This window comes from Gorilla gorilla, chromosome 5 (genome assembly GCF_029281585.2).
Source record: "Gorilla gorilla gorilla isolate KB3781 chromosome 5, NHGRI_mGorGor1-v2.1_pri, whole genome shotgun sequence".
Lineage (NCBI taxonomy): Eukaryota > Metazoa > Chordata > Mammalia > Primates > Hominidae > Gorilla > Gorilla gorilla.
The window spans coordinates 179,003,157-179,030,426 of NC_073229.2; the positions used below are offsets into that span (position 1 = coordinate 179,003,157).

At 37.1% G+C, this 27,270-nt stretch overlaps 1 protein-coding gene across 15 annotated transcripts in view; it reads left to right on the top strand.

The window, feature by feature from the left end:
* The window catches only part of SCAF8 (SR-related CTD associated factor 8), a 255,439-nt gene that overhangs the window by 101,919 nt on the left and 126,250 nt on the right, over positions 1 to 27,270 (top strand). For 4 of the 15 annotated variants that reach the window (XR_008680904.2, XR_008680902.2, XR_010134404.1 and 1 more), the window contains one exon: positions 25,966 to 26,226. The exons of 8 other annotated variants lie outside the window; for them this stretch is intronic. The gene's annotated coding sequence lies outside the window, so the exon portion shown is untranslated. Of the gene's footprint in view, positions 1 to 6,448; positions 7,333 to 25,965; positions 26,227 to 27,270 lie in introns of those variants that run through there. 3 more of the 15 variants (XM_055391097.2, XM_019029393.4, XM_055391094.2) reach the window with 1 other exon arrangement.

Genomic DNA, 27,270 nt, shown 5'->3' on the forward strand with positions numbered 1-27,270 from the left:
GATATAAAACCATTGGTGTTTTTTAGTTTCTAATGGAAGGCTTTTATTTGGTTCTATGAGTAGTCATTTTGTTTCCAATGCCTTACCAGCAATTTATCATTTGCTCTGTTTATCTAAAATTTCTAAGCAAAGATAGCTCCAAAAAATGATAGAACACACCAGACATTTAAAATTGGATTGGTCTTGCCTACCTCTGATGACCTAGAGAGCTATAAGAACTTTAAGGTTCCTCGTCAAAAATGAAAGACTTCTTACAAGTTCTGAACAGAAATAGTACAGTATTTATTTTGTTATTTAGAAAAGTAAAGAGTAAAAATATTTCAATGGTATTTACTTCCAAGGTAATTCAATTCAATCAATAATCTGAGTTGGTTTCAGCTCTTTTTTCCTTAGGGTAATGAGGAAAAACTATTACATGGGTACAAAGTTTTAATGTTCAGGAAATATTGGCCATGCCCTTAAGGAAATTATGTTGGCTGAGATTTCTCTCAAACTAGTTTGTGTTTAGCATTATTAAAATTAAGTGACAGTCATTTGGATTAAATAGCGATAAAAAGCATGAGCCTTTCTAGTGATTTTTGATGCCAAGCTTCTTATCACTGTTGGGCCTTCACGTGTGTACTTGAAAAAAAAAAATGTACAAGCATTGCACTGGTTTGAAGATTCTAGTAGTGAAAGTTACCTAACCAGTTGTCAGTACTGTATCTAGAAACCAATTTTGGAAATGTGTGATGACACTCTTTTAAAATAGTTAAAAGAAATTATCATGTGCTCGTTCTTTGTCCTTGTTTTTTGTTGTATAGAATTTAAGTGAAAGGAGAGTATCCTCATTCAGAATTTTCAAAAGTCATAATTGCATTTGCCATTTTTTAAATGATGGAGAGAAAAGTTGGTTATCTTACTTTGATAAATTTGGCATAGGACCTATCACATTTTTTATGCTTTTGGTCACAGTTCTGTCACTAGAATACTAGCAATTAGAAATGTGCAAGGAGTAACCTAACCACTTTAATACATTGGTTTGAAGTGTTGCAAGCAGTGATAACTAGACACCAAATCATGTAGTGTTTTAATTTGTGGCATGTTAGAATGATATGCCTTTCTGCAGTATTAGCGAACAGAACCACTAATTCTTAAATTTTTATCTGTATTTAAACATTTCATTAAACATTAGCTTGTGCTCTTAGCACAAATGCATGCACTGATAGAAACTTAGTTTACAGCAGAGTAATCTGCATCATATGTTCCTTTATTTTAATTTTATTTCAATAAAGGGTAGACAAATAATTTGAAAGTATTGGAAGATGAAAATACTAGAAGTGTGAAATTACTTAAAACTCTGGAAGTAACTCCATATAATATTTAATAGATAAAAATGCATTCATTATTTAAGCTATTGCATTCGTACCAGACCAGTTCCTTTTGTCCTGAGAGTTTAGTTTCTTCATTAAATTTATTTGCCATTTTTCACTCATATAAAAGATTATAGTTTAAGGAGCCACACATTTAGGGTTGTTTGGGGGTTAGGGGACGTTTTGTAAATTTAAAAAGGAGAAGTCATCTTTTTAATTTGAAAAAGTGCTTTTTAAATAAACACTGTATTTCGTGAGATATAAGGTGCCGTTGATTGTAAGAAACACCATTCAGAAATAGAAAATACTTCTAATATGACATGCTAGTGATTATAGATACATTCCTAATTCAGAGATAAACGTGAAGTTTCTTAGTATCAAATAAATACAGTATTTATTATTGAAATGGACTTTCAGTTTAGTGAGAATATATGAACATTACTGTTAATCAGTTAATTTGAATAAATTTTCTTCCAATCTAAACATTTTTTTTTTTTTTTATTTGAGATGGAGTCTTGCTCTGTTGCCCAGGCTGGAGTGCAGTGGCGTGATCTCCGCTCACTGCAAGCTCCGCCTCCCAGGTTCAGGCCATTCTCCTGCCTCAGCCTCCCAAGTAGCTGGGACTACTGGCACCTGCCACCACGCCCCGGCTAATTTTTTTTGTATTTTTAGTAGAGATGGGGTTTCACCGTGTTGGTCAGGATGGTCTTGATCTCCAGACCTCGTGATCTGCCCGCCTCAGCCTCCCAAAGTACTGGGATTACAGGTGTGAGCCACTGCACCCGTCCCAGTCTAAACTTTCGTACACACACACACACACACACACACACACACCACCTCAAGTGATTTAGAGAATATTTTGTTTTTCCTCACTATTATGTCTAATATATATATGATATCTAATAAGCTTTAGATATCTAATAAGCTTTCTGTTCTGTGTATATATATTAGATATCTAACAAATATATATCTAACAGATTATATTATATATATATATATATATATGATGGGCACAACCTTTAATGAACAAGAAGATTCTCATATTAAAACTTTGTTATACTTTATGTGCCTTCATCATCATTACTTTATTGGGTGCTATATTAATAAAATACTTGGCTTTTAACTTACAAAGAAAACTAACATTTCTCTTTAAAAATATTTTACTTACATAATATATAGAAAGGCAAGTATCTTTATATTCATTAGGCAAAATAAAGGTCTAAATTATTTCAAGTAGTCATACTACGGTGTGGCAGAGAATTATAAATCTTAATATTGTTCATGCTGTGGTTTCATATATGATATCTTTTAAACTAACAAATTGTAGACACTGAAAATTTATTACTTCTGAAGAGAAATATTGATTATTATAATTTTTAATGGAAGATTTAAAAACAAGATATCTTGATATCCAGCAAAACTTTCTAAAACTAGAACTTAAAATTAAGGGCCCAGATTGTTTTTTTTTGTTGTTGTTGTTGGAAAGGCATACTTTAAATATGGGCACATAAATATTGAAAGCAATTTGAGATGTCCTCTCTTTCTGGTCCCAGGCAGGAAATGTATAACAGAAACACCTGAGGAGCTCTCTGAAAATATTTTGGTGGGGGTATGGGGTGTAGAGGGTGGTCACCACAGACTTACTAATACAGAATCTCCTGAGGGTGATATATATATATATAATATATGCATACATGCACCTTCCTGTGTATATATGGTTTTTTAAATCCCCACATACCACCATTTCAGATATATTAAAATATGTACATCTTTATTATACCATACACTTGAGATTCCTAAGATTTTTAAAAATCAAATATTTTAGTTACATGAGATTATGTTCAGTGTTTCAACAAAGCATACAGTTAACTGTGGCAGTTGGTGTTGGAGGATGATTCAAAAGTAGAGAAGTCAGTTATCACAGCTTAAATTTAAGCATTAATCTAAAGATGAGTTACAGGAAGAAAGGGATGGCAGGAAGCATATGAGATGGTTTTGTAGGGAAGTTTTTTTTTTTTTTTATGCAAGTGAAACTTTTTCATGGATTACCTCAAGGAAAATTTACTTGATACATGTAATTAAGTGTTTTGATTATAGAAAGAATCTCTTTGGACCAATATTGTAGGTGTTCAGGGTCTAGAAGCAATGTTATTAGTAAGACTCCTTAGATGTGCATGTCAAAACTAATGCAAATCAGTGAATTATTTGGGCATGAGCTTTGCTTAGGCATTTTTCATCCCCTCCACTTAAGTTCCTCCTTTTTCATCAGGCTCTTTTGCTCCCATATGTATACTTAGAATGATTCGGGCTTCTTGTTCTAAAGTTTATTCAAGTTACAGAACAAATATTCTAAGTAATTTGTAAAATGTATACTGTATATCAAGGGATAGAATTGTGCTAATGGGCTAATTTCATATTGTATGGGAGACATTAGATGCCTCAGTTAATTGAGGGTGTTTTTGCGTGGAGCTCAATAGATATTTCAAGTATATTGTATTTGAAAAGCAATGGTGGAAATATAGCACCTGGTTGTCCTGTGTTCTTTGTTCCCTACCCTCTCCCCCCACTTCCATCCCCACCCCTGTGGGCAGCTATCATTGTTTTGTTTTATTTTTCTGCCTTTCTCAGAATTAGCCTCCAAATCCTTCTCATAGAGCACTCCAGGCTCCTTTTTGACCCTATCATTCCAGGCAAGGACCATCAATTGGATTTGTTGTTTGCATTGAAAGTCATTTGCTGCCCCTTCACTAAGTGATTATTTCTGACATCATTTCTAGCATTTAATTACCTCAAGTCTATGAAATAAGCTTTCTTTTCTGTAAATGACCAGTTGAGGAAGAAAACTAAGAGGAATGGAAAGACTTAACATTATTGGAACACTTAAAAATAGCACAAATTTTATTGCCCTTGGGTTTTTAAAACTGCCTTTAACAATAGCTAGATGTGTGGCTTTGGACAAGTTACTGAGCCTCTAAACATTGTTTGTTATTAGCTAATCTGAAGGGCTAAATTTTCATTATTAAAGATAATATTAGCTAATACTAAATGGACACATGCTCTGTGACAGGAACTGGAATAATTGTATTACCTGCACAATATAATCCTTACGACAGTCCTATAAGGTAGTTATTACTTCACTATTTTTCTGAAGAGAAACCCAAGACACAGATTTAAGTTACTTTTCAGACTCACTGTAGTGAAGATTTAAACACTGTGTACCAGATTCAAAAATTAGTGTGTACCATCAGATAAAGTGCCTGACATGATAGAGGCTCACCAGATATTAGGCAATGTATATGCAGAAAAACATAACCCAACCAGCCATATGTTTACAGCCACAGTTAACCACTAAATTGTTTCCATTGTTACAAACATATATCAGGCTATCTCCTTTTCCTATGGCTAAATAATTAAGTTTGATTTTCTTAGATCTCCCTTTCTTCTTTTTCTTTTTCTTTTTTGTTCTCTTTCTTGAGATGGGATCTCGCTCTGTCATCCAGGCTGGAGTGCAGTGGTGCGATCATAGCTCACTGCAGCCTTGAACTCTTCCTGGGCTCAAGTGATCCCTTCTGCCTCTGCCTCCGCCTCCACCTCCCAACATGCTGGGATTATAGGTGTGAGCCCCTATAGGCACCTGGCCCGTATTTGCATGATTGGTTTTTTTTCCCTTAAGGTTATACCATGGCATAATATTTTTAAATTTCTTAATAACTGGCTATTTTGGAGGCAGACATTTATGTTAAGATTTCTTTTTGAATATGCTTTTTCCTGCAAATTAAATAAAATTTAAAACTCCTTATATCTTTTAAAATGCTTTGTAAAGCAGAGCCAGTGATTGCTTACAAATTTATATTTTAGGATTTGGTTTTGGCAGCTTCTTTCCAAAATTTAACATTTATACACTGCATGTATAACTAAAACTTAGTACCATTTTCTTGTGCATAAAACTCCTATTTTAGGAATATTCCATGGCTTGAATTAAACAAAATGTGTAAAGTTATTTTTACACGTAGTAAGCATTTAGTGCTAGTGTTTACTCACCACTTCCATTCATATAAAGAGTTTAGAAACTAATCTTTGTCCTTAGCAGCAGTGGATAATTTACAGTTCTTTTACCTTATTAGAATATATAACCTGATTTTGTTGTTGTTTTTTTTAAGTCTTCTATTCAAGTCACTAAACTTTATATTCATATAAGGTTTAATCCACAGCATGTCATGATGCTGGCCTTTGATAACTTTTTTCAAGAGTCCTTGGACAGATGACTCTGACCATTGTGGCCATATTCTTACCTAATCCACACATTGGAGAACGTGTTTATCAAGTTTATCAGTTATATTTCCACTAATCTTCGTAAAAGTAATTATCTTGCTTATTATTACATGAAATAAATGTTCTTGCACGTGAACAAGCATTTTTTAATAATGAGTCTGTTTATTACTGAACTAAGTTTATACGTTAGCAAGAGTTTCAGTAAAATAAGATTTGTGTTAAATAATCTTCAGAAGTGTAAAGGAGAACCACTATTTAAGAGGTGGTATTCTGTGGTGATAAAAATTGCTTTAGGGTTGCATTTATATCGCTGCGGTCATACCAAGGGTCAGGATATAGGTTTTTAGTTGGCAAAACCATCAAGGACTCCATTTAGAAGGGTATTTTTAATAAAATTTATTGAGTATTTTAATTACAGCCCTCTGTTTTTCATGTATTTTTGCTAGCAAAATAGTCTTTGACCATAGGTTTAATGCACTCTCACTACAAGGAGAGAAGGGTTTTGAGGGTGGAGAGACTTGAACCTGTAGTGTGGCAGGCATTCTACAAAATATATTTTCAGAAATACCCTATGTGGTAGGCTTTGTTATCTTTTCTTTACAAGTGAAGAGGTGAACTCAAAAGATGCCTATGGTTGGTTACACAGCTTTTGATTTGCATAGGTATTCGAACCCAGGTTTTGCTGACTTCAATGCTTTACCTTAAAAGATGCTTTTTTAGAATGGTAGATGTTAATAGATGGTCTGTGTAATTAGTTTCCTGGGCCTCCTGCAACAACATAGAAAAAAATGGGTAACGTAACATTTATTCTCTCACAATTCCAGAGGCCAGAAGTCCAAAATCAAGGTGTCAGCAGGGCGATGCTCTCTGAAGGCTCTAGAGGAGAATCCTTCCTTACCGCTTCCAAACTTGTGGCAGTTCTCAGCAGTCCTTGGTGTTCTTGGCTTGTAGATGCATCACTCCAGTATCTGCCTCCATCACCCCCCAGCTGTCTTTATATGTTTTTGCATCATCTTACCTCTGCATCTGTGTTCAAGTTTTCTTCTGCTTATGAGGACATCGGTTATATTCGTTTAGGAGCCTACCCTATTCCAGTGTGATCTCATCTTAGTTACATCTACCATGACCTTATTTCCAAATAAGGTTACATTTTCAGACATGGTAGTTAAGACTTTAACGTATATTTTTGGGGTTGAGAGGACACAATTCAGTTGGTAACAGCTATGACAAAATTGGGTAAATTGATGAACATCTTAAAAAAAACACAGTGGAAGAGGCAGGCACTGTAGAGTGACAAAATACATCTTTATAGAAATTCCATGTTAAAATTATTTTGTGTTATAATAATCAAATTTAAATACATAATACATATATTACCATTAAACAGGATAGTCAGCACTACCTAGTTTTTTAGCTGAATTTGTAATGTCCATATGTTTATGTTTCTTTAGTAATACTTGAACTAAAGGAATTTGCAAAGAAAACCCAATAATATTAGTATTACATCAAAAACAGTTACTGTGTATTTTTCTTCCATCAAGAAATAATGCTGACTTTTAAAGGTGGAGGAGTTTTTAGACTTCAGTAAACATAGGTACCCTGAAAATGTGCACTGTTGTATCTTTTCACTTTTGTATGTCAGTGCTTTGAAAGAATGGACAATGTTATCATTTTGTTTTGTCTGCTTATTAAAATTTTCTCCCTAGTGTGATGTGACTATCATTTTGCCATTTCAGTGTCATATTAGAAATGGTTGTTTTACTTACTAAATAAATTAACCAATTCGTTCAATATTTTATATATTATTAGACGTTTAATACTTTTTAAAATTTTCTCACAGTATTAACTAGCAAAATCTATTTGATTAAGTAAAAAACAGCTTTGGGTCTGACTGAAATCCAACTTATATAAGTATATAGGTCCTTACTAAGTAGGTGCCTTATAACAAGGACCCCAAAAGTTTTTTTTTTTTTTGAGATGGTCTCGCTCTGTCTCCCAGGCTGGAGTGCAATGGCTCAATCTCGGTTCCCTGCAACCTCCGCCTCCTGGGTTCAAGCAATTCTTCTGCCTCAGTTTCCCAAGTAGCTGGGACTACAGGTGCACGCCACCATGTCCCACTAATACTTGTATTTTTAGTAGGGATGAAGTTTCACCATATTGGCCAGGCTGGTCTCGAACTCCTGACCTTGTGATCTGCCCACCTCAGCCTCCCAAAGTGCTGGGATTATAGGTGTGAGCTACCGCGCCCGGCCCCCTATAACTTACATAGAAATCTGAATAGAGAATTCTGGTTTTTGTTTTGTTTTTGAAGAGCACCAAAGCAATTAAAACACTGCTTGGCACGTGGAACTATATAGGTATTCACTATTGCTTTAATTGTCAATAATGGCTAATGGAGACTGGGACATCTAAGTTAGTGTTGTAGATTAATTGCAATCAATTAAATTATTTTTGCAAATTTGAGTATACAACCCAAAGTTTGGGGAAAAATGGAGTTGTATAGTTCTGTCTCCAAAGCCTCAACTTTTTGAGCTCTGTTTGTGTTTCTGGTCCTTAGTACCAACCTTTAAACACAGCTGTCTAATTCACTAGGCTATTGGCATGCTTCCTGTTGTCCCAGATGGTGGGTCTGTCACGGAGAGATGACTGTGATCTAATTTCAGGAAAAATGATTAGAAAGTTTCCTTCCTTTTATTAATTGTCTAAATATGTCGAGATAGTAATAATTAACTGGTTAAAGACAGTGTAGCTGATATTCAATTAAGTAGGAAAGTTTTAAGAGTAGATTTTTTCCATGGGACTGGAAAGAGGCCAATTTTTTTGAAATGGAAAAAGATATCTTTTCCCATGAATATATTCATGATAAAAAAGTTATCACTGAAATAAATTAACCATTTCCTTAAATTGTGTCTGACTCAGTCCATTGTATGAAACACCATATTTAGACAATTTTTAAAGATTGTTATACTTCTCCATATGATACAGAGAATTTGAAAAGCATATTTAAAGCCATTTTATCCCAAAGTCTGTCGAATAAAATTTGAGACCTTAAAAGAAATATCTATTTGGGGGAGAGAAATGAACTTACTTAACTAGCACTGATAGCAAAATCTGTGCAGTTATGGAATGTAGGGATTCTAGATATGTATATTCTAATTCTGGAATCTAGTCATTCATAATAGCCAGTTTAGGAAAACAGTAGGGATCTTGGCCCCAGTGGGAACCACGAGCGCCACAACGGTGATACTTATCTGAACTTTTAAATGTAAAGCAGTCATTTAATTTCTTATCAGAGCTTAAAAACATAACAGATGGACTTTTTAGGGGATAATATTGTTGCCCTCACATTTCTCTTAATAGTAGGGTGTGTGTGTTAATGGATAAGGAGAAATTCTGATGCGGGGGAGAGTTCATTACAAGTTACAGAAATAATTTTGTCCCAACCAACCTCTTTAGCTATGTTAGTATTGTAGTTATCCTGTGACTGTAAACATGAGTATGACCTTAGTTTTTTTCTAAGCCACCAAACATCAGATGGAAGTGATTTTAAGAGGATATATAGGAATAGTGTAGCTATATCTTGCACAGTCATGATATCTGCATTCAGATAATTGAATGAGGCTAACACTTCGTGGTTAGTCATTAAGTCCTTTCAGGTATTTTGTGGGTTTTTTTTTTGTTTTTTTGCGTTTTTTTGCTTTTCTAGAGGAATACTTTGCTACTTTTCCCTTTGTTCTAAGCAGTTACGATAGCTCTTCATTTCTTTTTGTAGCTTCAAGTGGTTGGTGACCTGGTGGAAAAAGAAAGTAATTATGCAACACTGCCTTTTGTCTCGTTGGTTGTAAAATACCTACCTAGGCACACTGAACAAGAGCATCTATTCCAGCTGGGAATGGATGAGCAGGGTTAATTTTTTTTTTTTTTTTTTTTTTTTTGAGTTGGAGTCTCACACTGTCGCCCAGGCTGGAGTGCAGTGGTGCAATCTTGGCTCACTGCGACCTCCACCTCCCAGGTTCAAGAGATTCTTGTGCTTCAGCCTGTTGAGTAGCTGGGATTACAAGTGTGCACCACCATGTCCAGCTAATTTTTGTATTTTTAGTAGAGACGGAGTTTCAGCATGCTGGCCAGACTGGTCTCGAACTCCTGACCTCAAGTGATCTGCCTACCTCGGTCTCCCAAAGTGCTGGGATTACAGTTGTGAGCCACCATGCCTGGCCTGAGCCAGGTTAATTTTTCATGATAAGGACTTTTAATTGCTCAATGAGTAATCTGACTTTACTTTTGTTTCTCTCTTGGCTATTTACATTTTTAGCTTAACATTTCAAATTAGTTTCTAATATTCTAATACAGCTCATAGTTGGAAATACATGTGTGTGTAGATACATACACATATATGCATGCGTGCATATGCGTATTCTATAACTTATCCTTAAAAGAACCTTCAAGTAAGCCTTGTAGATTTTCTTTTGATTTTTTTTTTTTATTATGGTACCTTGAGTATTCTCTCAGGAATTAGACAACTTAAAACTAGTATCATCTTTCTCTGCATAAGTCTCACATCTGTTTACCGAATTCTTAGCATTTAGGTTTTTTTTTTTTTTACTTATGTATGCATATATTTTATTCTGAATTTATCCCCCTGTCGTAAGTTTTGTTTCTTCAGTTTCTTCTGGGATATCTTTTTTTTTTCTGTGCAGCCACAGAACAATTATGGTTTAGGAATAATTTCTTTCCAGCGAGGATCATCTCCATGTAGCCAAGGGAGCTCACATACAAATTAATCTGACCATGAGCTCTGAAAGGACAGTGGCTAGCACATCTTGGGTGTTTGATTCACCTGGATGTGCTCAGTGACCAGAGAATTTCCATCTAAACCTCGAGTTAAGCATTACTCCCTGTGTATTTAAACATGTTCAGGAAGAATTTAGCATTCTTTTTGGGCTACCAACCCTGTGTCTAGCCCAGTGTTTGGCCTGGGCACACCTACCAACTCCACCCTGTAATGTCAAAATGGTACACATTGTTTCTGTAAAGTGACATCTTTCGGATAACTTGGTGATCTTTTTGTACATGCGTACCTTTAATGGCTGGGCATTTTCACAAGTGTTCTTGAGTGAACATGACAACTTGAACCTGTTGATTTGCATGGTTTTGTGGCATTTTCCGGATCAAGAGACTATCAAACCGTTTTCACCTCAGTCCACTTACAGGGAGAGCAAGAACTGGATCGTTGAAGACTGATAAGTTTTCTCATCAGGAACAACTCAGTCTTCATTAGTATAATGACATCTGGGCAGGGCGGTGGCTCATGCCTGTAATCCCAGGACTTTGGGAGGCTGAAGTGGGCAGATCACTTGAGCTTAAGAGTTTGAGACCAGCCTGGGCAACATGACGAAACCCCATCTCTACAAAAAATATGAAAATTAGCCAGTCATAGTGGTGTGCACCTGTAGTCCCAACTACTCGGGAGGCTGAGGTGGGAGGATCACTTGAGCCCAGGAAGTTGAGCCTGCAGTGAGCCATGTTTGTGCCACTACACTCTGGCCTAGGCAACAGAGGGAGACCCTGTCTCAATAAATAAAATATAGGATAATGATATCTGTAAATTCTCCAGTAACCAGAGATTAATACTAAATGTATACTCAGGGTAGAGGAGAGTAAGCAAGAGAACCACCTATAATTTTCAAAGCAGTAATATTACTGAGAGCTGGCTGAAAAATATACTAACCTTCAGTCATTTTTGAGTCATTGATTCATATTCTGATTTATTATAACCTAACAGTGCTCTTTCAAATTAGTACCCAGTGCTCTTAGTCGCTTGGGTACTGTGGTTCATTTTGTGGATTTGCTTTAGCTACTTTGTTTAGACCATCTGCCAAAAGTTAATTGAGACTGTACAAGGCTTCCGAGAGAGAGCAGATGTACCCATGGCTGAGAGTGGTACAGCAGTGGACAGGCATGTGTCTGCTATTGGCCTTTGACCTTTTTAAGCAAGGAGAAACCTTTCTTCTGTTGTGCTTTTTTGTGACTTTTGGTTTGTTAACCACTATTCTAAACTCCTTTATACCATACTGATGAATGCAAAGTGAGGTGCTTTTTTTCAGTGAGTCAGTGTGCATGTTCAGGATTGATTCATTGGAATAAAAATAACGTTCGGCTAATTGTATAGTAAGAGTACATATAGGGACATGTTAAACAGAAGGTTTCTTGGGGTGATTTTTTAAAAAACCCAAAATTTTAAACATCAAGTATTTTTATGTGGTTGGGGAATTAAGCCCAGTAAAGAAAAACCTCTAGAATATTCCTACCCATACAGCCTGATGCACACCCTTGGGCTGTCTTTAATACTACAACTTATTGAGTAAATGACAATGCATAGCACTCTCAATGCCCTCGTGCCACCCTAATGATTGCTCTACCCTTCTGCTTTCAAAAGACAGTACAATCTGTAATTTACCTCTGTAACAGGACTATTGAGACCCTAACACCTTTGCTTCTGGGTTTCCCAAATCCTTCTGTTCTTAGTTTTCATCTGTAATTAAGAATCTTTCAAGCCCCAGAGGACAGACTCACATACTTCCTTTCCCACAACTTGAACGATAGAAAAAACCTTGAGCCTGGGGAAAGTTAACATTGTAATGTCCATCAGTATTGGAACTTAACTTCTTGTGCTACCACACTCTAGTTTCTGTCTAGATCCTTGAAAAAAAAAAAAATGTAAAAGGTGCACCAACATTCCTCTCCCTCTCCCAAGAGACACATGCTGTATCTCACAGGTGTGGCATATACCATTAATCTATCCCAGGACTCTACTGCTTACCCAATATTTTTCACATTTCTCCAGGCAGCCACTGTAAGTCACAGTTTAAGCATTAGATCTGAAACCTATTCTTCATCCCTGGTCATGGAGCAATTCACCACATAAAATGGTGTGCCTTTATTAACAGTCATTAATGTTAGTTTGCAGTGTCTTTTTAGTTTGTACTATACAATTTAGTACTTAGGATGATTTGTGAATTGTTACGTTACTGCCCCTTGATTAACACCATACCAATACCATTCTTTGTCTTCACTTGCCTTGAGATGCAAAATCACATCTTGTGCAATTTAATCATTCACATGTTTATGTTCCTGAGTTAGTATTTTTAATCAGAGAGGAATACAGATAACATTTATTAGCTCTAAATTTTATAGATGTCATAATGCCCTAATGATATTTTAGCCTTCTTTTTACCTCTGTATAGGGAAAGGAATCCTTAATGGAGTTGTTAAATGGAATAACTACAACTTTTGCCAATTGTTTTAGGTTTGACCTTGTCAAAATTGTTTTAAATCATTGTTAAAAACATACTAATACATGGCCTTTGAACCCAGTTAATTTTTTTCGGATGTTAAAACTTTATTTTTAAAAAAATGTTAAAGGGGCAATTTATTTTTATTGAACTGCTTTCAAGGAAGAAATTTTATAAGGGAACAGAATTGAAAAGAAGTCAGAAAAAGAAAAGAACTCATACATTTGTGTTATTTCCAAAAGAAAACAAAACTAGTGAGAACCCAGTAAAAAGATTGTTTTAGAAAAGCACAAGCATTGTTTACCACCTTAATATATCCAGATTCTTTTTGAAATCAAGTTTTCGTGTTCATGAAATAATGGGCCCAGAAATGAATATCCAATGTGATCCAAATATATTAGACTAAAATATCCTGTGAACATGGAAATCAATGCATATGGCCTTTCTGACTTTTTAATATTGAGCACTTTCAAAGATTGGATCCATTTCGTTAAGAAATGTAAAAACAGCCTGGGCACGGCGGCTCACTCCTGTAATCCTAACACTTTGAGAGGCCAAGGCAGGCAGATCACTTGAGGCCAGGAGTTCAAGACCAGGTTAGGCAACATAGTGAGACCCTGTATCTACTAAAAGCAACTTTAAAATTAGCCAGGAGTGGTATTGTGCACCTATAGTACCAGCTGTTTGGGAGGCTGAGGTGGGAAGATTGTTTAAGCACAGGAGTTCAAGGCTGCAGTGAGCTGCGATGGCACCACTGGGCTCCAGCCTGAGTGACAGAGTGAGACCCTGTCTCAAAACACAACAAAATAAAACATAAGAACAGTCTCATAAATATTTTCATTTTGGAACTTGACCCAGTCAGTGATTTCAAACCTAGTGTTTTCAATTAATTGAAGTGTCTCGTATAATAAAATCTGATTTGCTTAATGTTGGCTCTGAAGTAATTTGACTTATAACTTGTAACAAAAGATACAGAGTTGTTTTTCTGTCTGTAGCTTAAGAAGTGAGCTGGGTATTGAAAGCCTTAGATTTGCTAACTATAATTGAATTATTTGTGTCTAGACTGCTCCTTGGCATGTTTCCAAATCATTTTTGTTTCCTTTGGGAGAATAGAGACATAACAGCTCTAGGGATGACCATGATTGCTGTGTGAACAAGTTTGCCTTCAGTAAATGTGTTTGCCTACTTGGATGTAGGCCTGCATATTATTTTTGAAGTCAGATTTTGGGTGAAGCTCATGGACTTTTTCTAAAATGCTCCCTATCTTAGACCATCAAATGAGGCGTCATGTGTGCAGGTCAAGTTGCAGTTAGAGATACATTTGAATGATGTCGTCCACATTGGTCTTTGGAATGTGGAATCTTTTTTTTGTCCTTTCATTAGTAAATGTAGCAGATCTGAAAGAGAATTCAGCTTGAATTTTCTCTGTTTGGAAGAGAATTGGTAATGTATCCAAAGCACTTCTCTTTTCATACTCAAGTTAACTTCAAATGGTTGTAGAGCCTACAGGGATTTTATTTAGCCATAGTGAAACTGATTATGACCAACAGTTGGCTTCTAATAACAAATGTTATATTTTTGAAAATGTGCAGATTTTGAGGTTTATCACAGGTGAGAATCTGTCCTATCTGAGATTGTTGTTTCAGCATATTTTAGAGTGATACTCACGTTGAGATGCATTAGATCTCTTAAGGAAAATTGCTAAGTGCAAATTCAGTTCTGTGAGCTGCCCATGAAGGTGCTTCAGTCACTTTGTGATTGTAGGAAAAAGAGAACTTTCTAGGGCATGGTTTTATAGTTTTATATCTTTGGAGGTTTTTGGTTTGTTGTTACTGTTTTTAATGATTCCGCTCTGTCACCCAGGCTGGAGTGCAGTGGTACAATCATAGCTTGCTTCAGCCTTGAACTCCTGGGCTCAAGTGATCCTCCCACCTCAGCCTCTCATGTAGCTGGGATTACAGGTGGGGCCACTGTGCTGGCTGGGAGATATTTAAAGACATAAGTTTCTCTCAGATCACTTTCCTTGTTAATAATGCTGACAAATGCTAGGAGTTGTTATCTTACATCTGGTCTCTTCACTTTTATGAGTGCCATGGAACTCATAAGCTGTATTGTGAGCAAGTGTATTTTCAACCTTCTCAGGAAGTTTAAGATTGTTAAAACAAATTTTTAAGAAGTAAAGACTGTATTTAGAAGATAAAGTTGAAGGGAGATTCAATTAGTTACATCTTTGGATCCGTTGTTTCTTACAGTGTGCAGTAATTAAGCTTTCAGGACACAAGGTACAAATACTAGTAATAATACGGACTCATCTCCAAAAGTATAGGAAAGTTCATGTGACAGTGTTTCAAAGATGATGCCTAATTTTAAACACCAGATTATTTTTGTGTCTTAAAAATCAAAGTTTTGATTGTAATGGATAGGGTTTGGGGTAAATAAAATATAGAAGCCTTCCTATTGAAGACTTTACAAAATTATGATCAAATTGTATACTCTGGTTAAAAAAAGATAGATTCAATTTCTAACCTTAAAACTCTTCTTTGGGCAAACAAAAAGATGGGTTCTCTTAGGGTCAGAACACTTTTCAGGATGACCCCATTTCTTAAGTTGTTGGAAATAATATTTTGATAAGGTCCTTCAGTTCCTTCTTCATGCCTCAGGTTCCTTTTGTGTACTGTTTTGTGGAGAGCCCATTAAGAGACGAGACATACACTTGCCTTTTAAGTCTAGGAGGAGGAAAAGTATTTCTGATACCCAGTTTTGCCTTCCCGTAGGTGAATTTCACCAAGTTATTTCAAAACTTTTCTACTCACCACAACACATGCCACCTTTACCATCTTACTCCCCTCCCAGCAGAGAAACTTGCCTCTTTTCCTTATGTAACTAGTAGATGGGACTATAGTAATTTGTTTCAGTAACCTCTCAGCTCATTTAAATGATCTGGTCTCTGCCTCAAGACCAGTGGTTCTCAGCTAGAGTTGATTTTGCTTTTTCTCCACCCAGGGAACAGTTAGCAGTTTTTGGAGACACTTTCTGGTTATCACAACTTGGTGTGGGGTACTGCTGGCATCCAGCGAATATTAGAGATTAGGGTGCTGCTAAATATTCTATAGCGCATAGGGCAGCACCACCCCATAACAAAGAACTGTCCCCAAATGTCCGGAGTGCCCAGGCTGGGAAACCTTGCTGTAGTTTTAGACATATCACGCTGTAGGTCCTAACCAAATTTTTAATTATCCTGGTTCACTCAGAACACTACATCATCAAATATCTTCTCTTTCCTGTATTTTTTTATTTTTTATTATTATTTTTAGTTGGAGTTTCACTCTTGTTGCCCAGGCTGGAGTGCAATGGTGCATCTCAGCTCACTGCAACCTCCGCCTCCCGGGTTCAAGTGATTCTCCTGCCTCAGCCTCCCGAGTAGCTGGGATTACAGGCATGCGCCACCACGCCTGGCTAATTTTGTGTTTTTAGTAGAGACGGGGTTTCTCCATGTTGGTCAGGCTGGTCTTGAACTCCCGACCTCAGGTGATCTGCCTGCCTCGGCCTTCCAAAGTGCTGGGATTACAGGCGTGAGCCACCGCGCCCAGCCTTCCTGTATTTTTTTTAAACTCTCTCTCTTCACTGACACCAGGTGTTCCTATTAATGTGCTCAAATCTCTCACTTATAAAAAAGAATAAAACCTCTCTCTTTTCTAGTTACTGGTCTGTTTATTCTTTTGTAGAATGATCTTTGGGAACAGTGTTTTCATTTATCTCAGTCTCTTCATCTTTTATTCCTTAGTGCACTGTCGTTGACTTTTGACCCCACCAATCCATTGAAATTTCTTTCCAAAGTCACTGGTGATCTATTGACCAAATCTAGCAGCCATTTTCATTGCTTATCTTACTTGATAGCACCACAGATTTAATGTTAGTGACTACTTTCTTGAAACTACTCCCTTGACTTTGCAGACCACTCTCCTGTGCCCATCGTCAGTGTTTCTTTTTTGAATTCTACAACTTCCCATGTGGTTCCATCTGTTCACACATGTTCATGCCCACGTGAGCTCACTTAGGACCAACATACCAGTGAGTACACCATTGATACTCAGGTCTGCCTGACTTTCTACCTAGATAGCTTATAAGTATCTCAGGCTTAATCTCTATATTTTCTCTTCCTAATTCCCACCAAAAATGTTTTCTCTTTTCCCAATGGTTGACATTCCCATTCTTTCCATCTCCCAAGTTAGAGACTAGGAAACTATTCTCTTTTGCTCTCATCCCTTAGTAACAAAGTGGTTAGGATTTTTACTCACTAAGCATAACTGAAATTTGCATTTCCATTGCCTTTGCCTTGGTTCAGTCCTGTTTTTTGCGGGGGACGGAATTTCGCTCTTGTTGCCCAGGCTAGAGTGCAGTGGCATGATCTTGGCTCACTGCAACCTTCACCTTCCAGTTTCAAACGATTCTCCTGCCTCAGCCTCCCAAGTAGCTGGGATTACAGGCGCATGCCACCATGCCCAGCTAATTTTTGTATTTTTAGTAGAGATGGGTTTTCACCATGTTGGCCAGGCTGGTCTCGAACTTCTGACCTCGTGATCTGCCCACCTTGGCCTCCCAAAGTGTTGGATTACAGGCGTGAGCCACTGCGCCCGGCCTTGATTCAGTCCTTCGTTGACAGTTCCAGTGGCTTCAAAACTATCTTCCAGGCTCAACACTGACAAACACAACTTCTGCAGTGCTTACCAGAGTAATTTTTCCAGAATTTTCGTAGGTAAAGAGAGAGTGTAGCATCTGGAGCTTACGTTGCCAGAGTTTGAATTGAGGGCAAATCATTTTTCTTTTTGGTGCTTCAGATTCTCAGTGGGAATGAACATGTTAGTACCAATTTTATAAGGTTGATGTAGAGTTAAGTGACTGAATACATGTAAAGCTCTTGGAACAGTTTCTGGGTAAATAATGTTAGCTGCTGTTAGTTTATACGATCATTAATGTTGTAATACACATCTGAACACACCTACCAAAAGTTCTTCATTTCTGTGATAACCTACCAAATAAAATTTAAACTGCTTATTCTGACTTGCTGGACTCATCATGACCTAACTCTGTTTACTTTTCCAGTTTCTTATCTGATCTCTGCTGTAAATACCATGGGTTTCAGCAATTTGATACCCTTAGCAGTTCCTCCAGAGTGCTTTTACTGCTTGACTGTTTCTTCTCCCTGAAATGCTGTCCCCATCTCCACCGTATAGACTCCTACTTGTTGACCTGTTTGCTTTTTTGATTTTAAGCAAATGAGCTCTTTGAGGACAGAGATCTTATTAATACTTATGTCTGACTCATAGTACACATTTAGTAAAAATTTGTTGAAAGCATAAATGAACATTTAAAAAACGAGAAGAGACTGGGCACAGTACACTCCCAGCACTTTGGGAGGCTGAGGTAGGAAGATTGCTTGAGCCCAGGAGATCGAGACCAGCCTGAGCAACAACGTAAGACTCCATCTCTACAAAAAACCTAAAAATATTAGCCAGGTATGGTGGTGTGCCCTGGTGGTTCCAGCTACTTGGGAAGCTGAGGTAGGCAGATCACTTGAAGATCAGTTGAGCCCAGGAGGTCAAGGCTTCAGTGAGCTATGTTCACGCCTCTGCCCTGCAGCCTGGGCGACAAAACGAGACCCTGTCTTTTTTTTTTTCTGAGACAGAGTCTCGTTCTGTTGCCCAAGCTGGAGTGCATGATCTCACCTCTCTGCAACCTCCGCCTCACTACCAAGTAGCTGGGACCACAGGTGCTTGCCACCATGCCTGGCTAATTTTTTTTTTCTTTTTTTCTTTGAAGACGGGGTTTCACCATGTTGGCCAGACTGGTCTTGAACTCCTGACCTCAGGTTATCTGCCTGCCTTGGCCTCCCGAAGTGCTGGGATTACAGGCGTGAGCCACTGCACCCAGCCAAGACCCTGTCTTCAAAACAAAACCTAGAAGAATCAAACCACTGAAATCTGGAAAAATTAGTTCCTTGCTACACAAAGCCTTGCACCAGCAACTTCAGCATCACTTGGAAGCTTATGATGCTCAGAATCTTAGGCTCCATCCCAGAGTCACTGAATGAGGATCTGCGTTTTTAAAAGATCCTCAAGTGATTCATAGGTGTGATAAAATTTAGTTGTAGTTCATTTATCTTTTCCCCAACAAACACAAGTTTTCATATATTCGAAGTCTTATTTTTGATGTTACTATAGATTAAAAGAATTTTGTAAATAAGCTTAGTGACAAGAAAAGTGAAACAAATTTAAAAATAGCAGTTAAACTGAATAATGATTTTGTTTCCTCCTAAGACAACAGTTAGCAGAAGCCATATGTACAGTTGTTTCTGAAGGCGAGATCATTTTTTAACTAGAGCTGCTCCGTGGTGTATTTAAGAGTTTTATTTGATACCATCTCTGGTAATATTAGAGCCTTGAGAGCATGTCTCATATGAATATTTTTATTTTGCCTATAGATTGAATTTCATGAAATGTTGAGGTGGAAGTCTGTGGATTAGGACTGAGGGAATACCTTCTTTGGTTCTTTCTGATTTTTTGACAGGCTTCCTTAAGTTTGTCCTAGGCCTCACTCTACCTTAGTAGATACTGGCAATGTGCCCATTAGGAGAGAATAGAATTCAGTAAAATGTGAAAGGTTTTTAAAAAGTGTCATTGATAAATAAGATGAAAAGATTGGAAACCATCAAAGCTTTATTACTTAAAAGTTAACGTAGGCACTATGTTCAGCTCAAGTACCTTAAGAGGTATGTCTTCGTGCTTACACATCAACATACAGAGGTTAATGTTGTTATATGGCACAACTTTTGTGTAGTAAATGTTTCAGTCACAGTATTAAAGTTTCTATTAAAATATTTCTAAAAATATGGGAAATGTGACATTTTAAATTAATGGGCCTGAAAAAAATAGCTTAAAGTTAAATATTTTTATCGGATTATAAGAGTTCCAAGTTTCTTTCTAGATTATTTGAAATAGTTTACAAAATGCTATTTTAAACAGACTTTCAACCCGTTTCAAAACTCAAATATAGATGCCTGAGGGTTGAGAGAGAAAGGGAGTGTGTTACCACGTTTATCATGAATGTAGAAACAAATTCATACTCAATTCAGCAAATACTTATTGAATAATATATATATTTCAGATGCCTTGATAAAAATTGGTGACAGTAGGTAATTGAGAAAGATATTACGTTATTGACAGAACACAGTTCCTGCCTTCAAGGAGTTTACCTTTTAGTGAGAAACAGCCAGTAAACTCTATTTCAATATAATGTATGAATCGCTGTAACAGATGGGTACGTAAGATACAGCTAGAACATAGAGAAAGGATGCTAGTTGCTAGATTTTCATTAGAAGATGCATTTTTGTTTCAGCAAATTAACTTCCTAAGTCTCAATATCCTCATCTATAAAACTAGAAATAAAAAGTACCTGGAAGACTCATTTTGAGGGTCAAATGAAAATACATGTGCAGTGCTTAGTACAATACATAAAACAGACTGCATAATAAATGTTGACTGCTGCTAATACTTAGTGGCCATTACTTAGGGAATCTTTCTTTCTGTCTTTGTGATTTCTGCTTCCCTTTCTCTCTCCCTTCCTTCCTTATTTATTTATTTATTTTATTTTTAATATTCATAGCCCTAGTCCATGGATTTGAAGGAAACATTGCTAAAATCATGGAGGTCAAATTTAGGTTTCTTTGGACATTTCTTTTCTCCTGTTGTCCCTTCCCTGCCCACCCAACATGAATAACCCTAGTCTCCTCTTTAACTTTTGAAAGTTTCCAGAACAGTAATGGTAGGGTCCTTTTACAGCATGATGTCACGTGTTACTCAAGACTTGTACTGTCCAGTATGGTAGCCTTTAGTCACCTATTGCTATTTAAATTTATAAAAAATTAAAAATTCAGTTCCTCAGTCACACCCGTCACACTTAAATGCTCAACAGCCACATTAGGTAGTACCTACCAAATTGAGCGGCACAAATGCAGAACATTTCCAGGAAGTCCTATTTTATAGCGTTACTCTAGAAGAGCAATTGCTGATAACATAGGCTGTTTACCTTAATTAAAATTATATGATTCAGAATTCTCTGTCCCAAACTATATTTAAATTTTTTTTTTTAATTCTCACTTCTGGTTAGTTTCCATTAAGGATTTACCATGCTTCACAATGCTGATTCTTATTTTTATAAATATAAACTCTACATTGGTATTTCAATTTGTGTTTTAAGACTTACTAAAATGTCTTGGGGTGATTTTTTCAAATATAATTCAGTGAAGTTTTCAGACTCTTTTAAGTCACATCTTTAAAATGCTATTTCTGATTAAAGATAACGTAACATAATGTTGCGATAAATATGTATTCTGCTCTACAATAAATATATAGACTGCTTTACTCCCTTCTTTCTTCTTCAGTCTTTTATATTTGCCTTTTCTGAGCAACTCAGCTTGCTTTTTCCAAATACAGACAGTATTCAGTTAGGGTGTTTCATACACCAGCTGCCATTTACATCTATGTTATTACCTATGGCAGACACCTACACATGCTGACAGGCAATTTTAAGTCATCGATCCTTAAGATTACCAAAAGACCAGAAAGGTTATCTACTGACTGCTGCTGGGCAGATTTTACACTGAGTTTGAAGTGTTCAGTTATATATAACATTCTGGCTCAGTTCGTCAAGAACTCATCCATAATTCTTCCTGGAAGTGTCCTCATGTGTAGCTGTCAGGATCTTTCCAGAGAGACTTAAAAAAATTCTGTAACCCTAAAAATGATGTTTGCTACTTTTTGATTTGTTGCAATATAAACAGGTAATATTTACAGACAATATAAGTAAATACTGAGTTCCTTTTCATACTATGAACTACGTTATTGCCATGTTGACCTGTTGAGTTCACTGTATACTTTATGAAGCCATATTCTCAACAATATATCATGATATCAATGATCTTTAGTAATTAGTCTTTTATTCTGAAAGATTGGGCACCAGATCAGAGTTGAAGAGAAAGTGAATAAGCCTTTAATGTTTTAACAATATCTTGGAGTTTGAAAACACCATAGAGATCACTGGCTGTATTTTTTAGAAAAGAAAAAATTTAAAGAAATTGTGACTTATAGTCATGGGCCTACGTAGCAGTTTTCTTTTTTAATGTATACTTTATTCCATATAAGTTGGTATATAATTAAATGTTTACAGTTTACACATCTCTATAGAAATGCAATGAACAAATTTGAATTCAGAGAGACTCAAAGAGGGCCAGTTACTTCATGTCTCATTGTCTCAGTTTTTTTTTTTTTTTTAATGTAAAATGGGCCAATTATTGTGTTGAGCTTAAGTGTTTGTTTTGAAGACCTAAAGAGTAATGCATGGTACTAACACATGCCACAGCATGGTTGAATCTTGACGATACTGTGCTAAGTAAAAGAAGCCAGACACAGGCTGGACGTGGTGGCTCACACCTGTAATCCCAGCACTTTGGGAGGCCGAGGTGGGTAGATCACTTGAGGTCAGGAGTTTGAGACCACCCTGACCAACATGGTGGAATCCTGTCTCTACTAAAACTACAAAAAAATTAACTGGGCGTGGTGGTGTGCGCCTGTAATCCCGGCTACTTGGGAGGCTGAAACAGGAGAATCGCTTGAACTTTGGAGGCAGAGGTTGCAGTGAGCCGAGATCGTGCCACTGCACTGCAGCCTGGGCGACAAGAGCTGAAACTCCATCACACACACACACACCCCCAGACACAAAAGATCACATATTACGATTTATTTATATGAAATGCCCTGCAGCCTGGGCGACAAGAGCTGAAACTCCATCACACACACACACACACACACACACACACACCCAGACACAAAAGATCACATATTACGATTTATTTATATGAAATGTCCAGAAAAGCCAAGTCAGTAGAGACAGAAAATAGATAAGTGGTTACCAGTGGCTTAGGGGTGAGGGGGTGGGAAAGAATGGAGAGTGACTGCCGATGGGTACAGTTCCCTTTCAGCATGATGACAATGTTCTGAAATTCGTGGTGGTGGTGGTGGTTATACATCTTTGTCAACATACTTAGAACTACTGAGTTGTACACTTGATAAAGGTGAAATGTATCATATGCGAATTGATACCTCACTAAGAAAAAAAGCAGTAATGCATGTAAAGTACTTAGCAGGTACCTGTGACATAATAAGCTTTTTTTTTTTTTTTTTTTTTTTTTGGGACGGAGTCTCGTTCTGTCACCCAGGCTGGAGTGTGGTGGTGCAATCTCAGCTCACTGCAACCTCCGCCTCCCAGGTTCAAACGATCCTCCCACCTCAGCCTCCCAAGTAGTTGGGACTACAGGCATGTGCCACCGTGCCCGGCTAATTTTTGTATTTTTAGTAGAGACAGGCTTTCACCATGTTGGCCAGGCTGTCTCAATAAACTGTCTTTATAAAGATTTTTAGCTACAGTTATTAGGAACCATTTGTGAATTTTAAGAAAAGAATGCAGAAAAACTAGGAAGTATAGGCTGGGCGGGATGGCTCACGCCTGTAATCCCAGCAGTTTGGGAGGCCGAGGCGGGTGGATCACCTAAGGTCAGTAGTTCGAGACCAGCCTGGCCATCATGGTGAAACCCCATCTCTACTACAGATACAAAAATTAGCTGGGCATGGTGGCGGGCGCCTTATAATCCCAGCTACTCGGGAAAGTGAGGCAGAAGAATCGCTTGAACCCGGGAGTCGGAGGTTGTGGTGACCTGAGATCGCACCATTGCACTCCAGCCTGGGAAACAAGAGTAAGACTCAGTCTCAAAAAAAAAAAAAAAAAAGAAAAACTGGAAAGTGTAATATTTAGTATTGTATTTTATTTTACTACCTGAAATACAAATAATTTAACCACTAATGGCATATTTTAATTACTTTTTCAGCAGTAGAATATAAAAAATATATTTACTAACACTAGTTTCCAAATTCAGGTAATCATAGCGAGTTTTTTTGCAAGAAAGAATCCCATGTTTTAGTCAGTATTACAGTACTATTTCAATACTTTTCTTAATACGAATATATAAGCCATTAAAATGGCAGATTATATGTTGTATACATTTTACCATATTTTTTAAAATAATAAATACTAAGTCTCGTAAGAGCTTTTAATCCTTGAGAAGCCTTCTTTATTGTCCCGTCCTTTTTATTATTTCAGAAAAAGGTAATCATAGTGATAGAAATCTTTAATGGTGGCAGTTTATATGTATCTTTAGTTTGTGGCTTTTAAAATGAAAATTATTACAGCTGATATCTAATATACATATCTACTAGGTACTGAATAGGGCACCCACGGGAAGTAAATTCCATACCTTAAATTAATCTCATGTTGTTAGTGTGATAAAATAGAACACTCAGTGTTGTTGGTCTGGGGGAAAGTGATGTTTTAGCTTCGCTTCTCAGCTGTCATAGTGGTGCCAGTAACTTATAGAGTAGAAAATGCTCTGGTTAACTCTCAGAATCTGTAATAAAGAGCTGCTATAGATCTTCGTGTGATGCTAGTAGCAGAAAAAAGATAGTTTTTGTTTTAAGGGCTTACATAAGGTAGTTGAGGACCAATTGTTTTAAGGGCTTACATAAGACAGTTGAGGACAAAGAATTCACTAAGGATAGCCCCAGTGCCTATGAATGGCTCTTGATGTATGATGGTTGCTCAGATATTTGTTTAATTAATTTACAGGTATTCATTGGGATGCAATTTGATGATAATTAAATGCATAAATTGTGATAATTATTTTTCAAGCCAATTTTATACACTAGCATTTTGTTTGAGTGAGAGATTGGGTGGGGATGGAGATACCAGGAAATTCTGTAAGTGTTACTGCCTTCAAGGAACTTAGAAAGGTGGTGGGCAATGGGGAAGATACTAAAGAATGGTGTAAAAAATGCAAGGTTGAATATAGCCAAGTGCTTCAGTACTTGGTGAAGGTGCGAAATGCTCCATGTGAAGAGAAAAGAATGCAGTAGTGACTAGATTTATGGCGGAAATGGGATTTGGGGTTGGCCTCGAGGGACTATCTTAAAGGCTGAGACAGGGTGAAAGGTATTTCCATGTAGGGATACTGATCAGTTAGGAGACCAAGTAGAGCAAAGGTATAAAGCCTGAGAGTCAGCCCCTCGAAAGTTAATGAAATGTGAGCTCCATCTGATGGGAGCTGGGAAATCCACTTTAGGAGAAAGTGACAGACTTATGGTTAGATTGATTAAGTGAGATGGGGTTATACAGAATCTTCAGCGTCAGAAGCGGAGTAGTTCATAGTTCACATAGACTTCGAGAGGAGGAGTCAGGGTACTTAGTATAGGTTCTCTAACCGAAAAATGAATTGATGTTTAAGGAGAGATTAATTTGGTAGTTTTGTGTATGGTGCAAAAATGGGGTTGGAGAGACTCATTAATGGGTTTGCTCCATAGTGCCCTTGTGTGGGGTATACACTTTTTTTTTCTTTGAGGTGCAGTGCAGTGGCGCAATCCCAGCTCACTGCAACCTCGGCCTCCCGGGCTCAAGCGATTCTCCTGCCTCAGCCTCCCAAGTAGCTGGGACTACAGGTGCCCGCCACCACACTCCGCTAATTTTTTGTAGTTTGAGTAGAGATGGGGTTTCACCATGTTGGCCAGGCTGGTCTCAAACTCCTGACCTCAATTGATCCGCCCACCTCGGCCTCCCAAAGTTCTGGGATTACAGGTGTGAGCCTCTGTGCCTGCCCGGGTGTACACTTTTATATGACATATAAGGCTGGGTCTAGGCAGAATTATAAATAGATTATTGCCTTTTGCCTTTTTTTTCCAACTGTTTTTCCCCATGTCTTTCTTTATTGTCCCCATAGACCCTAATATTATAATAGATTGTCTAGCTATCATAATAGATTCTAGACAATCAGCTGTTATTCAGTGAGTTTGTGATTTGGGGGATAATCTCTTTTTTAAAAAACACAAATTCTCACTTTAATAAGTGACTTTTGTAAACCAAGAGCTTTCCTTGTCAAATTTTCATTATAGGTTAATGATGAAATGGCAGGTAATTCACACTTTTGGACAGAGCGCACTGCCCCCGTGGAATCACCCTACAGAAGAGGCCAGCTATAAAGGATGTCTCACACCTTTAAGATCAGTGTTTCTCAATGTGTGGACCATGGATACCTGTATTAGAATACCCAAAGGATTTGTTTAAAATTCAGGCTGAGCCCTTCCCAAGACCTAATAGAGCTAAAAGCTTTGGGAGTAGGTGGAGGAAACCTGCATCTTTACCCAGCAATCCAGGTAATTTATATGCATACTACATTTTGAGACCCACTGATGAAAGAATTCTAATTTTCTATAGAGTTACTCTAGCAAGGAACCTTCTCATTTCTTACATATTAGGTTATTTCTACATGGAACATTTCCCAGTAGACCATATTATTTATGGTATCTTATTAGGTGGAAGCCAAAAGAACGTTAAATAATCTACTGGTGTTTTTGGGTTAGTTTTGCACTATTTCTCACAGTGCAAGCAATTCTTGTTACCTAGTAAAACGGTTCCCCCTTTGAAGGGTTGAATATTATTCACATGGCACCCCAGCCTGTGGTGTATGTGTTTAATCTGTCAAATCTCATTAAATTTTTCTTCTATAAGAATGCTAATGATACCAATTTCTAGAATTGAATGATTTCTACTCTGCCTGTTGGACTGCAAATTTGAAATCCCCTATAATAATTAGACCCCTCCTTAGAGTATATTATAATGACCATTGAACCTGTATCTAAAAATTCTAGTAACTTAACCATCCAGTCTTAAAAAAAAAAAAAATTAAAACAGGAATTCCAAAACAATCTCAGAAGTTAGAATAGGTGAAGTTAGCCTATTTTAGACGTGTGCAGGGATGGCAGTGGGGGGGAAAGATGGATTACTAAGTATCATTTCTTGCTGGGTAAAAATTCAAACACAACACCTTATAGCTGCCTTTTTATTACACTTGGCTTCCTTTTAGCTTTATTGGGCTTTGGTTGGTACATATGTGAATAAATTTAGACTATTATTGTATTTGACTGACAAACACTTAAAAATGAGTTTGTTCATATTCATTTTAGGTGGAGTTAGAAATGGAACCTAAATTGTAACATATAATATAGCATGCTGCTTTTCGTTCTGGTTTTATGGTAACATTGAAACTAAAATGTTTCTTTCTAATGTGTCCATCCTGACTGCCATCCTTAAACTAGAGCCTCTTGTCTGCTATCTGAAAAGAGCAACAGCAGGAAGGAAGCAATTGATTTATACACATTTGAATTAGTCTGTAAAGCCCAAGGCCTGTGTTTGTTCAA